We start from the raw sequence: 17,931 nt of genomic DNA on the forward strand, positions 1-17,931 counted from the left end.
GAAAAAGAAAGAAAGAAAAGAAAAGAAAGAATAGCTGGGCATTGTAGCCTGTGCCTGTAGTCCCAGCTACTTGGGAAGCTGAGGTGGGAGGATCACTTGAGCCCAGGAGGTCAAGGCTGCAGTGAGTTATTGTGGATGTCATGGGCTCTTGACCCCCATAAAGATTTGCTAAAAATCACTGAAACCGCCTTTGCAAAAATCATAACTGAGGAAATTATGACAGTGAAAGAGATCAGACCTAACTGACCCCATCTTCCTTCTAACCTCTAAACTGTCTGTTCATTCCTGGGCATAGGCCGAACTAACCTTGGGAAATAATTTATAGTTTAAACTCTGAAACAAAATTGATAATAGCCCTTTCCCAAAAATCCCCTTCTTGCCTGGCCACCAGTCTGCTTTTGTAGGACTAACAAATTAGCTACAAGATTAGAAATTATGGTTTAGGGGCCATGCAGCCTCTGGCTGCAAGAGTCTGAACCTCCCCAAATTCCTCTTGAGAATAACATCACTGTTGCAAAACCTAAGATCAGTACTTGAGATATTTTGCAGACCCTGATAGCGATGCAGCAGATGACACCACCTAGACCAACAATCTGGCTCAACCAGTTCTGCAGTCCCACTCAGGAACAGAAGTCAGCAAGAACTCACTTTGAACCCCTGATTTCATCTGCAATCTGACCAGTCAGTACTCCCCACTTTCTGAGCCCATACCCGCCAAATTATCCTTAAAAACTCTGATCTTGCCCTTCGGAGGAAAAGTTCAGTCTAAACGTTTAGCAAGTGCTGCCTCTAAAGAGAGCAATCACTACACTCATGGCTGAGATTTTTGCGCTTAATAGTTCAGAGGCCCCCCCAGGCAGACTACAGACCGTGACAAAAGGTGTGGACTCTCATTTGTACAGATTGGATTCGTCACAAATTCACCAGATCAAGAATTCCAGATAAAGTGTTTCAGGCCTCACCTGAAGAGCATGAAAAATATGGTGGGGATCCACAGAACCCTCATAAACTGCATATTGTTACCAGAATAAAAAGTACAAAATATGTCCATATTGGGAAAAAGATATAATAAATATGCTTGGATTGGAAAAATCACATATCCCTCAAGTTCACCAGAATATCCCTTTAGTGAATGCAAAATTGAAAGTGGTTAAGCGTTTGATAAGAATCAAGCCCTTGAAGTTGCCACAAGGACTTCCAACAGAGGAGAACATGTCTCACACATGCCTCAAAAGCCCTGGGGAGTTAGTAGTGCGGTGGCATCTGAAACCTGGGGAGCAGAAAGCACCTGAGTCCTAGTGCTCCAGCAGCTTCCGATTGGAAAATGCAAATTGTTTTTATTTAAAGATAGTGAGAAAGCGTTTTCATTAAAATATGTTTTAAAAACCATTTTCAGGCTGGGCGCGATGGCTCACCTGTGGTCCCAGCACTTTGGGAGGCTGAGGCGGGCGGATCACCTGAGGTCAGGAGTTTGAGACCAGCCTGACCAACATGGAGCAACCCCCGTCTCCACTGAAGATACAAAATTGGCCGGGCGTGGTGGCGCATGTCTGTGGTCCCGGCTGCTCAGGAGGCTGAGGCGGGATGATCGCTTGAGCCAGGGAGGCGGAGGTTGCAGTGAGCTGAGATGGTGCCACTGCACTCCAGCCTGGGTGACAGGACGACACTCCGTCTCAGGGGAAAAAAAAAATTTCACTGACTAAACGTGCTGCAGTTCTTTTTTACTACAGACTTGGAGATTATAGTTTAATTTGGTTTAATTCTCTGTCCTTTCCCTTTCACTGTTTCACTCCAAAATGGGTAAGAATGGCATTGTTTGAACATCTACGTTTAGGTCTAATGCCACCTTAGCAAGCCTCATTAACTGTTTTATAAAAATTGCATTATTGTTCTTGTTGTTTTTGAGACAGGGTCTTGCTCTGTCACCCAAGCTGGAGTGCAGTGGCATGATTTCAGTTCACTGCAGCCTCGACATCCTGGACTCAAGTGATCCTCCTGCCTCAGCCTCCAGAGTAGCTGGGACTGCAGGCAGTGTGCCACCACACCCAGCTAATTTTTAAAAGTTTTTTCACAGAGACGGGGACTCACTATGTTGTCCGAGCTGGTCTCTAATCCTGGGTTCAGGCCGTCCTCCCACCTCGGCCTCCCAAAATGCTGGGATTACACACATGAACCACGGTACTCAGCCAAAATTATTTTCTTTTTTGAGTGAATTCAACAATTTCTGTGAGTGGCTCTTTGCATGAACTCTGTGCAATGTGTTGAATAAATCCAAAGCTGACCAAAATGTGGTCCCCACCTTTTGGAGCTTACAGTCTGTTCTGGGGAACAGAGATTCAGCCAAAGTCAAGAAACACTGGATGCCAGCTAGATTATCTGTTTTGTGCTTTAGTGTCTATAAGTACATATGTGGATATGGGTTCATTTTATCCCTAAATTTAGTACCAAACCAGCATTTGTTTCCTAATTATAAATCTAATTTGGCCTAAACTTTATTATTGCACACTGCCTGAACAAAACATATTCGTCACTATGTAAATTTTTTCCTCATGGAACAAGGGTGTGAAATGAAAATATTTTAGGATTTATTCAAAAACAGACTATTCTGTTTTCAGCTTCAAAATTTTTCTTTGAGTCCTAAGGAAGCTCTGTCAACAGTTGAAGTTGCTATTGAAAAGAAAAAAGAAGGAGGCAGAAGTCTCTCAGGGGGAATTATTTCCTTTTTTTTTCTATTTCAGATACCTAGTGGGGTGAGGAGAAGTAAGAATTGTAAGGGGGGTTCAATAGTGGGAAATTCTGTGACAGCTGATTGAAGATGATGATGAAGAACCTCTGCATTCTAGTTACCCTTTGCTTTCCTTTGCCTCTTGTAAAATTTGGCTTGGCAACAATGACATTGCCATGCTTATTGTCCCAATATCCATCCTGTCATAGATCTTAATGTTTTTGATCATTGCATTAAAGTGGAAGTGCCACCCACAGTGAAACCAGATCCCATAAATAAATAAGCTTAAAGGAAAAAAAAAAAAAAAAAACACAACAACTCTGATTCTGAATGCTCGGGGAGACTGATTTGAATAATAATAAAACTCTGGTCTCCCACACAGCAGGATCTCCGTGAACTACTCTTTGGCCATTGCAATTCCCCTGTCTTGATAAATCAGCTCTGTCTAGGCAGCAGGCAAGGTGAACTCTTTGGGCAGTTACATCACTAACATGAGGCAGATTGATCAATAGTAGAAACAGCATACAAATTTATTTAACATGTATACACAGGAGTCTTCAGGATTGCTACCGGCGAATCCATAGGGGTCTGCAGCAACCTCAATTTTTGCCTCCTGAGGAGAAAGAATTCAACTGAAGGGCATAAAGTAGAAGGAGAGACCGAGGCAAGTTTCAGAGCAGGAGTGCAAGTTTATTAAAAAGCTTTATTTAGAACAGGAAGGAAAGGAAAGAAAAGAAGGAAAGTAGAACTTGGAAGAGGGTCAAGTGGGCGATTTGAGAAACCAAGTTCACCTCTTCCCATCTTTAATATTGCGACAACGTATCTGATCCTATCTTTTGGCACTTACCTCTTTTTCACTAGTATTAAGTAGTATTATGTGTATATGAATTCCTCTGATACAGTTTGACTGACTGTGTTCATGTCTGCATGAGTGTGTATTTATACTTGTTTATTTACATACCATTGATTTCCAAAAGAAGAAATATTGGCAGCAGTTTGCAAAGGAACTACTATACTGGTTAATATAGATGTTGTGACTGAGTTAAATTTGAGTTTCTGAGGTAAAAGTTATGTTACATAGTTTATTTTTATTTTTATTTTTTGAGACGGAGTCTCATTCTGTCACACAGGCTGGAGTGCAGTGGCGCGATCTCAGCTCACTGCAACCTCTGCCTTTCGGGTTCAGGCAATTCTCCTGCCTCAGCCTCCCCAGTAGCTGGGATTACAGATGCCTGCCACCACGCCCAGCTAACTTGGGTATTTTTAGTAGAGACAGGGTTTCACCATGTTGGACAGGCTGGCTCAAACTCCTGACCTCAAGCAATCCACCCGCCGCGGTCTCCCAAAGTGCTGGGATTACAGGCATGAGCCACCGCACCCAGGCAAATTACATATTTTATTAAAGAAACAAGGATGCAAGAAGTTGCTCAGCGAAATAAAGGTTTTATTGCATTAAATTCTGGAGGAAATTTTAATAAGGAGTATCATGTAAAATTTTACAATGGACAATCATATTTGTTTTGCAGCAAATGTAGAAGATGTTGACTATTGTTCTAGACTAAAAATAGCATAGACTTGGGTTTTACTTCTGTTTCTGACATGTCCAAACACCATACCTTTGGACAAAATACCATTTGATTTGTCTCAGCTTAGTTAATTATAAAATAGGGATGATACCACTTACTCACAAAGTTTAGATTTGAATGAGGCAATGTCTATCAGGTATCTGTCAAATGGTGGGTTTAAGCATATCTTAATTCACATAAATCTCTCCTTACAATGATTTTCAGTGAAAACTCAAGGGCATACCACCAGGTTTACCCGCAATGAAAGTAATTTTACAAGGGGCAAGCAAATACCTGCAAGGTTCATACCCTTCTGGGAGTTTGGTATAAACCAAAAGAAACAAGTAGCTGGCGGGGTAGATGGAAGACATGTGTCTTGAACTATTTTTCTTGAACTTTGGTCAGGAATGAACAAGGGCAGCTTGGAGGTTAGAAGCAAAATGGAGTTGGTTAGGTCAGATCCCCTCCACTGTGAAAATTTTCTCACTGTTATAACTTTTGCAAAGGTGGTTTCATTTTCAGGAAGTATACTTTTATTGATGCTCTCTGAGATCTACCATTTATGAAGTACCTTGACCTTCTGTTTGCATTTGTGCCCAATTTAACTTCTTTTTTTTTTTTTTTATATATATATATATATATTTTTTTTAATTATACTTTAGGGTTTTAGGGTACATGTGCACAATGTGCAGGTTTGTTACATATGTATCCATGTGCCATGTTGATTTCCTGCACCCATTAACTCGTCATTTAGCATTAGGTGTATCTCCTAATGCTGTCCCTCCCCCCTCCCCCCACCCCACAACAGTCCCCGGAGTGTGATGTTCCCCTTCCTGTGTCCATGAGTTCTCATTGTTCAATTCCCACCTATGAGTGAGAACATGCGGTGTTTGGTTTTTTGTCCTTGCGATAGTTTACTGAGAATGATGTTTTCCAGTTTCATCCATGTCCCTACAAAGGACACAAACTCATCATTTTTTATGGCTGCATAGTATTCCATGGTGTATATGTGCCACATTTTCTTAATCCAGTCTATCGTTGTTGGACATTTGGGTTGGTTCCAACTCTTTGCTATTGTGAATAGTGCTGCAATAAACATACGTGTGCATGTGTCTTTATAGCAGCATGATTTATAGTCCTTTGGGTATATACCCAGTAATGGGATGGCTGGGTCAAATGGTATTTCTAGTTCGAGATCCCTTAGGAATCGCCACACTGACTTCCACAATGGTTGAACTAGTTTACAGTCCCACCAACAGTGTAAAAGTGTTCCTATTTCTCCACATCCTCTCCAGCACCTATTGTTTCCTGATTTTTTAATGATGGCCATTCTAACTGGTGTGAGATGGTATCTCACTGTGGTTTTGATTTGCATTTCTCTGATGGCCAGTTAGACCTAAAACCATTAAAATCCTACAAGAAAACCTAGGCAATACCATTCAAGACATAGGCGTGGGCAAGGACTTCATGTCTAAAACACCAAAAGCAATGGCAACAAAAGCAAAAATCGACAAATGGGATCTCATTAAACTAAAGAGCTTCTGCACAGCAAAAGAAACTATCATCAGAGTGAACAGGCAACCTACAGAATGGGAGAAAATTTTTGCAACCTACTCATCTGACAAAGGGCTAATATCCAGAATCTACAATGAACTCAAACAAATTTACAAGAAAAAAACAAACAACCCCATCAAAAAGTGGGCAGAGGACATGAACAGACACTTCTCAAAAGAAGACATTTATGCAGCCAAAAAACACATGAAGAAATGCTCATCATCACTGGCCAATTTAACTTCTAACAGCAACTTTTGAAAGTCTTTGGATTCTGTAGAGATTTTCGGTCACTTACATCGCGAAAAATACCAGATCTTGTATTTTGTTTTTACTGCTGTTGTCCTGTTTTTATTTCTCCATGTTGTTTTTTTCTTATTTCTTAGAGGAGCAAAAAGGTAAGAAAGTCCACTTTGATAATCATGCGGAAGAGTTAGATCCAGTGCTGCTACTGCAGGATTGCTGGTAAAGATAGCTGCTCAGTTAAATTTGAATCAGATGAAAAATGAATATTTCTCTCTATAAGTATATCTCATGTAATATTTGGCATAACCTTACACTAAATTGTTACTCAATCATATGAAATTCAAATTTAACTGTGTGTCCTGTATTTTTATTTACTAAATCTGGAAACCCTATGTTACAATGAAGACTAACGTCATTCTAATTCTCATTCTTTTATTCAGACAATGTTTCTCCATTCTCTCCAAGGCTCCTTTAATTTTCTCTTTCCCCAATATAGTAGAATTTGATGGAAATGTGCTTTGTTGCATATCGTTTTTTATTAATTGCACTGGGCACATGATGGACCCTTTCAAACTGGATACTTATGTCCTTTAATTCTGGGGACATACAGAGATATAGATAGATATTTCCAGTATTCCAATTAATTTGTCAATTTGATGATAATATATTGATTCTGTTGACTTCTTATCTTTATAATTTATCTCCTTGCTTCTTTCTTTTTTCTGCTTTCTGGAAGATTTTATTATATATTTTAAACTAATCAATTAAATTATTTATTTTTCCATCAAAATTCTAATTTCCAAGAGTTTTTTCTTGTTCAGTGATTACTCCTTTTTCATAAAATTATAGGCTTATATGTGCATGCTGTATTGCTATAGACCGGATGTTTGTGTTCCACTCCCCATTCCTCTGCAAATTTATATTTTAAAATCTAATCCCTAAATTGAGGGTATTTGGAGGTGGGATATTTGGGAGGCTCTGCCCTCATGAATGGAATTAGTGCTCTTACAAAAGAGGCCCCAGAGATGTCCCTCACCTTTTCTGCCATGGAGAACACAGCAAAAAAACAGCAGTCTATGAACCAGGAAGCAGGCCCTCACCAGACACTGAATCTGCTGGCACCTTGACCTTGGACTTCTTAGCCTCCAGGACAATGAAAGATAAATTTCTGTTGTTTATATGCCATCCAGTCTATGATATTCTGTTATAGTAGCTCAAGCAGACCAAGAAAACTACCTGTATCTCTCTGACAATTTTTATTACTGCTGTCCTTCTTTTTGAAATATTTTTCCACACAAAATCTCTGTTTCACCCAAGATTTCTTCTTATTATTATCATATTGGTGTCTTTTTCCTTATGATATTCTTACTATAATATCTATAATTTTTGTTTTTTTCTTTTGTCTGATGGGTCATTAGATAGGAACCCAGCTGTTTTGTTGAGCTATTCATACATATAAGCTTATACTGACAATTATTTATTGGGAATGAATATTTCTCCCAAATGATTCCATGGGTTTTCTGCTTGCTCATATTTTTCATAGAGGACCAAGAAAGGGGCCTAGAAGTGACAATATTCCAAAACCAGACTGAAGTGTCTGCAGCTCCCCCATTCCCAGAAACACACCTAGAGTCATGGGCCTTGGGCGTCTCCTATGACATTCATATAGGGAATGTCCTGTGAGTGGATGCCTTCCATAAGTCTTCTCCCTTTCCACCTGAACTTGTATTGGTGACAATAAAGGTATAATCTCCACTTAAATCTAGGGAGAGTAGATTTTGAATCAGGCCAAATGCAGATTTGAGAGTCATATTTAAAGAATTTCTAAACCTTCAGGAGAATAAGATACATTTAAGAAGGAATTTTGAATAGTCGTCAGTACTAAAAGTCTCAGTTTCCCTGATTTTTTTTTTTTTTTTTTTTTGAGACGGAGTCTTGCTCTGTCGCCCAGGCTGGAGTGCAGTGGCGCAATCTCGGCTCACTGCAACTTCCGCCTCCCGGGTTCACGCCATTCTCCTGCCTCAGCCTCTCCGAGTAGCTGGGACTACAGGCGCCCGCCACCACGCCCGGCTAATTTTTTGTATTTTTAGTAGAGACGGGGTTTCACCATGGTCTCGATCTCCTGACCTCGTGATCCGCCCGCCTCGGCCTCCCAAAGTGCTGGGATTACAAGCGTGAGCCACCGCGCCCAGCCAGTTTCCCTGATTTAAGCCAATTCGTGCATTTATTAGTATGTCCCTCAGAAACAAGCACTTGATTATAAAAAATGAACCAGAGAAGGCCAGAAAATGATGTAAGTTCTCCAGAGAATGATACATCTGAAGAACACAGGCATACCTCAGAGATATTGCAGGTTTGGTTCCAGACCTCTGCAATACAGTAAATATCACAACAAGCAAGTCACATGAATGTTTTGGCTTCCCAGTGCAAATAAAATTTATGTTTACACTATACTGTAGTGCAATAAATTATGTCTTTTAAAAGTACGTATCTTAACTTAAAAATACTTTATTGCAGCTGGGTGCAGTGGCTTATACCTATAATCTCAACACTTTGGGAGGCCAAGGTAGGAGGATCACTTGAAGCCAGGAGTTAGAGACCAACCTGGACAACAAAGCAAGACCCCAACCTTGTTTCTACAAAAAAACAAAGCAAAGAAACAAAAAAGTTTATTGCTTAAAAGTGATAACAATCATCAGAGCTTTCAATGAGTTGTAATCTTCTTGCTGGTGGGCGGTCTTATCTCCATGTCGATGGCTGCTGACTGATCAAAATGTTGGTTAGTGAAGATTAAGGTATCCGTGGCAATTTTTCAAAATAAGACAGCAATGAAGTTTGCCATATTGATTATTTCATGAAAGATTTCCTTATGGCATGTGATGTTGTTTGATAGTATTTTAACGACAGTGGGACTTATTTTGAAATCAGTCAATCCTCTTAAACTCTGACATGGCTTTATTAGCTAAGTTTATGTAATATTCTAAATCCTTTGTTGTCATTTCAACAATGTGTACAGCATCTTCACCAGGAGTAGATTCCATCTCAAAAAACTACTTTCTTTGCTTATCCATAAGAAGCAACTCCTCATCTGTTCAAGTTTTATCATGAGATTGTAGCAATTCAGTCCCATCTCCAGGCTCCATATCTAATTCTAACTAAGATTCGAATTAGAATTAGAATTAACTCTAGAATTAATTTAACTCTTGCTATTTCCTCCACATCTTCAATGACTTCCTTCGCTGAAGTCCCAAACCCTAAAAGTCACCCATGAGGGTTGGAGTCAACTTTTTCCAAACTCTTGTTGATGTTGATATTTTGACCTCCTCCTGTAAATCACATATATTAATGGTATCTAGAATAGTTAATGCTTTCCAGAAGGTTTACAATTTACTTTGCCCAGATCCATCAGAGGAATCACTCTTGATGGCAGCTATAGTCTTATGAAGTGTATTTTTTTTTTTTTTTTTCCGAGGCTGAGTTTCGCTCTTGTCGCCCAGGCTAGAGTGCAGTGGCACAATCTCGGCTCACTAAAACCTCCACCTCTCGGGTTCAAGTGATTATCCTGCCTCAGCCTCCTGAGCAGCTGGGATTACAGGCCCCTGCCACCTTGCCCAGCTAATTATTGTATTTTTAGTAGAGATGGGGGTTTCACCATGTTGGCCAGGCTGGTCTTGAACTCTTGACTTCAGGTGATCCACCCGCCTAGGCCTTCCAAAGTGCTGGGATTACAGGCATGAGCCACTGCACCCAGCCTGAAATGTATTTCTTAAATAATAAGACTCGAAAGTCAAAATTACTCCTTGATCCATGAGCTAAAGAATGGATGCTGTTTTAGCAGGCATGAAAACAACATTAATCTCTTTGTATATCTTTATAAGAGCTCTTAGATTACCAGCTGCATTGTCAATGAGCAGTAATATTTTGTAAGAAATCTTTGTATCTGAGCAATATGTCTCAACAGTGGACTTAAAATATTTAGTAAATGCTTCTGTAAACAAATGTACTGTCATCCAGGCTGTGTTGTTCTTCCTTTCCTTTCTTTTTTTTTTTCCTGAGACTGAGTATTTCGCTCTTGTCACCCAGACTGGAGTGCAATGGCGCGATCTTGGCTCACTGCAACCTCCACCTCCGGGGTTCAAGTGATTCTCCTGCCTCAGCCTCCCGAGTAGCTGGGACTACAGGCATGTGCCACCACGCCCAGCTAATTTTTGTATTTTTAGTAGAGACGGGGTTTCACCATGTTGGCCAGGATGATCTCAATCTCTTGACCTCGTGATCTGCCTCCCAAAGTGCTGGGATTACAGGCATGAGCCACCACACCCAGCTTGTTTTTCCTTTTCTTGGAGGCAGTCACAGTGCTGAGAAAGCATCTCTTATGGAGCAGATAGGGTGGAGCGGGAGAGTGGTGGAGAAGGTTGGGGGAAGGAGAGAACAGAAGCTGCTGTAGAAAAGGAAAGAAGACCTCTTCCCTGTATCTCTATGAAACACATCTTCAGCTGCTGGAAAAAGGGCATGGAACTCAGTTACCCTTCAGAGCCCTGGTGAAGCCCCATTGCAAGAAAGAGAGAGAAAAAGAAAAAACAATTACCCTGTAGGGAAACAGAACATTTATTGGGCTCATACCAACAGCTGGGAGAAAACTGGATCACTGGAAAGTCCCCACCCTGAGATTCAGGGGCACATTGCCTGAGATAGTCTTAATTAGAATAGAGAATGCCACCTGTCAGCCATGTGTGGTGGCTCATGCCTGTAATCCCAGTACTTTGGGAGGTGGGCAGATCCTTGAGCTCAAGAGTTCAAGACCAGCCTGGGCAATGTGATAAAACCCTGTCTCTGTAGAAAAAAATACAAAAATTAGCCAGGCATGATGACATGTGTCTGTGGTCCCAGCTACTCGAAAGGCTGAGGTGGGGGAATTAATTGAGCATGGGTGGTTGAGGCTGCAGTTAGCCGTGATGCCACTGCACTCCATCCTAGGTGACAGAGCAAAACCCTGTCTCAACGACAAAAAAAAAGCATCAAATAACAGGTAAGGGCAATCTACCCCTGGACTGCTGGGAGAGGGGCAAGAGCTTGGGGGGAGTGGCCTTTTCTAAGGAATACCAAAAAGAGAAGACCTAAAGTTTGAGGTTGCAGTAGACGCTGAAATAAATCCTCTAGTAAGGCACCCCCTAGACTAAGCACAGAGCAATCTGAAGCCTGATGTGCAGTGAGAGAAGCATGACAACAATAAATTCCACACCTCACCCACCTCCTAATTAGATTGGTTCAACTCCACACACTAAAGGACTACCAGAAGGAAAGAAGTATTCATTTCGAGGCAGAAAACTATTAAACTGAGAGTTTTGATTTGGATCAAAATGAAGTATTGAGGACTGGATTTACTCTTCCAACTAAAACACTATATAAAATATATGAAACAGCAGCCCTCAACATATTGCATGTCAAACATTGAAGGCCAGTGATCCTCAGAAGACAGAAAACCTTAAAATTGACCTAGCTTTTTCTTGGAGGAAGTTTCTAGGCCAAGAAGCAAGGAAGAGAAACCCAGGAATAGCCTGTTGGTCTCCCTAAGTTGAGGAGATAGACTTGAGAGTCCAGGGAAGTCAAGGTAGCTAGAGCACACAGAGAAGACCACCAGAGAGCAGACAGTCAAAGAACTCCAGAGATCTGCAGAGGGTCTGCCTTGCAACTGAGTCTCATCAGCACATGTATGTGAGGAAAATATCCAATCAAGAGCAAACGCTGCACAGATTTCAGAGGATACTGCCTGCCAGATTTATGATTCCTGCTGAAAGCTTCAGGTGGGGAAGGACACATGGCTTGGAGTCCTTCCCTACCTCTCCCATCTGTTCCCATTTTCCACTGACTGAAAATCATCAGACTTTCAATCACCTCTTGAAGATACATTATTGCTATTGAATTTTTGCGTTTGGCTTTCTAGACTATGCAGTCTGACAATTTGTACCTTTAATGGCAGAAGTTACTCAACAATGAGCTGATCACATGACTCTATTAATCTTACTTTTTCCTGTTATATACTCCTCAGCAGTTTGATTGTTGTCCCCACAATGTGATTATAATGGGGTGTCCTCATAATGGGATTATCTTTATTAGGCTGCTACTGAATATGATTGGAACAAAAGGTGTGGGAAGTTATACAAATCTATTTTGAAAATTTTGAACATTCAGAATTTTGCTTTGACCTGGCTTCTTGCACTGTTCTTCTTCCATTATTCTTTTTCCTACAGCCTGGCTTAAGGGAGCCTAGGAGATATCAGACTTAATCCTGGTTAAGTTGTATAAAAATGCTTTTCTATGAAAGTATTTTTCTCCCTCTTACACCCAAATCCTCTTGACAAAAGCTCTGAGTGAAAGTAGGAAATAATTGGGAAAAAAACATGAGGTTATAGTTAGTGAGATGAGACACACAGAGTGTGTAATAATCAAGGAAGAGCAAAAACTTTGGTACCCAAAGAGGTAAATTTTAGACTCCAGAAAAAGTGTGGGGGTAGGGGTTGAGGGGGGAAGAAATAATGATTTGTTTTTATTTTTAAGAACTCCCTGTGGAAGCCTTCTCCTCCTGAAAAAACAAAAATACTCTGTGAGCGGGTGGAGCAAGGTGGCAAGTAGAAGCCTCCACCGATCTTCCTTCCTGCAGGAATACCAAATTTTACAGCTATCTATACAAAAAAGCACTTTCATAAGAACCAAAAATGAGGTGGATGATCACAGTAACTGGTTTTACCTTCCCAACACTGGAAGAGGCACTGAAGTGGATAGAAAAGACAGTCTCGAATTGCTGACACCACCCCTTCCCCATCCACCAGCAGTGGCCACATGGCATAGAGAATTGTGCACTTAGGGGAGGGAAAGCACAGCAATTGGAGGACTTTACATTGGAACTCAGTGCTGCCAACATGTAGCAGAACTCAGCCTGTGCCCACAGAGGGAGAATTTTAAAGAGCCCTAGCAAGAGGGTATTCACCTATCCCAGCAGTTGGAACTGAGTCTTGGCTAGCCTCGCAATCGCAGGCTACAGTGCTCTGCGATCCTAAATAAACGTGATAGGCTGTCTAGGCCACAAAGACTGCACCTTCTAGGTAAATTGTGGAGATATGCTGGGATTGGAGCCAGTGGATTTAAGGGACACATGACCAAGTCAGAGAGCAGTTGGTGCAGCTAAGGGAGTGCTTGCATCACCCCTGCCCCAACCCCAGGTAGCACAGCTTACAGGTCCAAAAGAGACCCCTTCCTTCTGTTTGAGGAAAAGAGAGGGAAAAGTAAAGAGGACTTTGCCTTGCAACTTGGATACCAGCTCAGCCACAGCAGGATTGGGTACTGGGTATCGGTCATGAGGCCCCTTTTCCAGGCCCTAGCTCCTGGACAGCATTTCTAGACACACCCTGGTCCAGAAGGGAACCCACTGCCTTGAAAGGAAGGACTCGGTCCTGGCAAGATTCATCACCTGCTGACTAAAGAGCTCTTGGGGCCTGAATTATCAGTAGTGGTAACCAAGTAGTACACGCTGTGGGCCTTGGGTGAGACTCTGAGAGGGGCTGGCTTCAGGTGTGACCCAGCCTATTCACAGCTGTGATGGCTACAGTGAGAAACTTCTTCTGCCTGAGAAAAGGAGAGGGAAGTATACAGGGTACTTTGTCTTGCAGCATAGGTACCAGCTTGACTACAGTGAGGAAGAGCACCAAGTGGGCTTGTGGGGTCCCAATTTCCAGGCCTTGGCTTGTGGATGGTATATCTAGCCCAGGGATGGACCGGCCCTGGGCTAGAGGGGAGTCCAGTGCCCTAAAGGGTGAGTCCCAGGACGGGTAGCATTCACCACAAGCTGACTAAAGAGCCCTTGTGCATTAAGGGACCACTGGCGGTACTCAGGTAGTACTCCCTGTGGGCATGTGGTGGTAGTGTACACAGGGGGAGGCTCCTCTGCCTGGAAAAAGGGAGCGAAGAGTAGGAAAGACTTAATCTTGTGGTTTCAGTGCCAGTGTAGCTGCAGTAGAATAGAGCCACCAGGTATATTTCTAAGGTTTCTGAATCTAGTCCCTGGGTCCTGGACATCATCTCTAGACCCACCTGGAGCTCAGGGGAACTTGCCACCCTGAAGGGAAGGAAATAAGACTGGCTGGCTTCACTACTTGTTGATTGCAGAGCTCTGGAGACTTCAGCAAACATAGGAGGCAGCCAGGTAGTGGTTACAGCAGGCCGTAGGTAAGACTCAGTACTATGCTCACTTCAGGTTTGACCCAGTCCAGTCCCAGTAGTGGTGGCCACAGCAGTGCTTATGTCACCCCTCATCTAGCTTCAGGAAGCTCAGCACAGAGGGAGGGACTCTGTTTGTTTGGGAGAAAATAAGGGAAGAGAGCAAGAGTCTCTGTCTGGTAATCCAGATAATTTTTCCGGATCTAATTCAAGACCCCCAAGGTGGTACCTCTATGAGTCTGCAAGAACTACAGTGTTAGTGGGCTTCAGGTGCCCTTAATGTAGTGCATCCAAACTAGTAAAGAGGAAGTCAAACTGTTGCTGTTTGCTGATGATATGATCATATACCTAGAAAACCCTAAAGACCCATCCAAAAAGCTCCTGGAACTGGTAAATGAATTCAGTAAAGTTTCAGGATACAAAATTAATGTCCACAAATCAGTAGCTCTGCCATACACCAACAGCAACCAAGCTGAGAATCAAATCAAGAACTCAACCCCTTTTACAACAGCTATAAAAATTAAATAAATAAATAAAATAAGGTACTTAAGAATATACCTAACCAAGGAGGTGAAAGACCTCTACAAGGAAAACTACGAAACACTGCTGAAAGAAATTATAGATGACACAAACAAATGGAAACACATCCCATGCTTATGGATGGATAGAATCAATATTGTGAAAATGATCATACTGCGAAAAGCAATCTACAAACTCAACGCAATTCCCATCAAAATACTACCATCTTTTTTCACAGAACTAGGAAAAACAATCCTAAAATTCATATGGAACCAAAAAAAGCCCACATAGCCAAAGCAAGACTAAGCACAAACAAGAAATCTAGAGGCATCACATTACCCAACTTCAAACTATATATAAAGCCATAGTCATCAAAACAGTGTAGTGCTGGTATAAAAATAGGCACATAGACCAACAGAACAGAATAGAAACCCAGAAATAAAGCCAAATACTTGTGGCCAATTGATCTTCAGCAAAGCAAACAAAAACATAAAGTGGGGAAAGGACACCCTTTTCAACAAATGATGCTGGGATAATTGGTGACCCACATGTAGAAGAATTAAACTGGATCCTCATCTCTCACCTTATACAAAAATCAACTCAAGATGCATCAAAGACTTAAATCTAAGACCTGAAACCATAAAAATTGTACAAGATAACACCGGAAAAAACCTAGACATTGGCTTAGGCAAAGATTTCATGACCAAGAACCCAAAAGCAAATGCAACAGAAACAAAGATAAATAGACAGGACTTAATTAAACTAAAAAGCTTCTGCACAGCAAAGAAATAATCAGCAGAGTTAACAGACGACCCACAGAGTGGGAAAAAATCTTCACAATCTATACATCTGACAAAGGACTAATATCCAGAATCTACAAAGAACTCAAACAAATCAGCAAGAAAAAAAACAACCCCATCAAAAAGTGGGCTTAGGACATGAATAGACAACTCTCAAAAGAAGATATGCAAATGGCCAACAAACATATGGAAAAAATGCTCAACACGGCTAATTGTCAGGAAAATGTAAATCAAAACTACAGTGCAATTCCACCTTACTCCTGCAAGAATGGCCATAATCAAAAAATCAAAAAATAATAGATGTTGGCATGGATGTGGTGAAAAGAAAACACTTTTACACTGTTAGGGGAAATCTAAACTAGTACAACCATTATGGAAAACAGTGTGGATATTCCTTAAAGAACTAAAAGTAGATCTACCATTTAATCCAGCAATCTTACTATTAGGAAAAGCAATAATCACAGAAAAATAAGTCATTATACAAAAAAGATTCTTGCACACACATATTTATAGCAGCATAATTTGTAATTGCAAAAATATAGAACCAGGCTAAATGCCCATCAATCAACAAGAGGATAAAGAAAATGGTGTATATACACATACACACACACACACCCCATGGAATAGTACTCAGCCATAAAAAGGAGCAAATAACGGTATTCACAGCAACCTGGATGGAACTGGAGACTATTATTCTAAGTGATGTAACTCAGGAATGGAAAATCAAATGTTGTATGTTCTCACTCATAAGTGGAAGCTAAGCTATGAAGACACAAAGGCATAAGAATGACACATAGGACTTTGGGGACTCAGGAAAGGGTGGGAGGGGGTGAGGGATTAAAGACATTGGGTACAGGGTACACTGCTTGGGTTATGGGTGCACCAAAATCTCAGAAACCACCACTAAAGAACTTATGCATGTAACCAAACACCACCTGCTTCCTAAAAACCTATTGAAATAAAAAATATATTTTTATAAAAAAGAAAAAAATGCCCATACTACCCATACTACCCAAAACAATCTACAGATTGAATCCAATCCCCATCAAAATACCAATGACATTCTTCACAGAAACAGAATAAACAATTCTAAAATTTATGTGGAACTACAAAAGACTGAGAATAACAGCAAAAGCTAACCTGAGCAAAAAGAACGAAACTGGAGGAATCACATTACCTGACTTCAAATTCTACTACAGAGCTATAGTAACCAAAACAGCATGGTACTCGTATAAAAACAGACACATAGACAAATGGAACAGAATACAGTACCCAGAAATAAATCCACACATTTAGGGCATGGCTACACATAGGAAGGGGCTTCTGAGCACAATACTCTGTATGTGTTAACTTTGTAGTTTTGAAGTTAACAAGACCCTGGGCTCGCTCTGCAGTCCATATGCGATGTTGAACCCTTTACACACAGCACTAGACGGTTTTGAACCTATCAAAACACCGCTTCACTTAAATTTCACCAACTCCTTAAAATCCTAGTAAGTCTATGTTTTCCTTTGTTCCTGTGTTTTCCTTTTTTCCCCACTTTGTGGGTTGTCTGTTTACTCTGCTGATTATTTCTTTTGTTGTGCAGAAGCTTTTTAGTTTAATTAAGTTCAGTCTATTTATCTTTGTTTCTGTTGCATTTGCTTTTGGGTTCTTCATGGGGAAGTCTTTGCCTAAGCCAATGTCTAGAAGGTACTTTCCGGTGTTATCTTGAACAATTTTTATGACTTCAGGTCTTAGATTTAAGTCTTCGATGCATCTTGTGTTGATTTTTGTGTAAGGTGAGAGATGAGGATCCAGTTTAATTCTTCTACATGTGGGTCACCAATTATCCCAGCACCATTTGTTGAAAAGGGTGTCCTTTCCCCACTTTATATTTTTGTTTGCTTTGCTGAAGATCAGTTGGCTAATCAGATACCTCACAGCTCCTCTGTTGTATAATTTTGTGCATTGTAGGTCAGGGTCAAAATGATAAAGGTGATTTTCTGGGACTACAGACTTGTCAATAACAGGTGGTCCTAGGCTGATAGAGGTAAAAAAATAAAAGCTTTAAAAGAATGTTCTCTGTTAAAATTTGCTTTCATACATGTCATGTTTAAAATCATTTGTGAATAAATGTTAAAATAAAAAGGTGAGCCACGATTTTGGTAAGACAATTTCTGAGCAAATCACACACAATTTTTTTTCATTCCCATTGATCTATTACATAGACCAATATTTGGTTGTGAAAAAGTGAGAGAAAGAATTCGGCTATTTTATTTTAGTAGAGCAACAGCGAAGGGAGTCCTTTTCCATTCTTCACCCACGCGCG

General features: G+C 40.9%; 1 pseudogene; it reads left to right on the forward strand.

Annotated features, from left to right (window-relative positions):
* Nucleotides 1-2,970, forward strand: LOC116459936 (large ribosomal subunit protein uL30m-like; annotated as a pseudogene).
* The last annotated feature ends 14,961 nt before the right edge of the window (nucleotides 2,971-17,931 follow it).

The sequence above is a fragment of the Hylobates moloch genome, unplaced genomic scaffold (genome assembly GCF_009828535.3).
Source record: "Hylobates moloch isolate HMO894 unplaced genomic scaffold, HMol_V3 SCAFFOLD_20, whole genome shotgun sequence".
Taxonomy (NCBI): Eukaryota; Metazoa; Chordata; class Mammalia; order Primates; family Hylobatidae; genus Hylobates; species Hylobates moloch.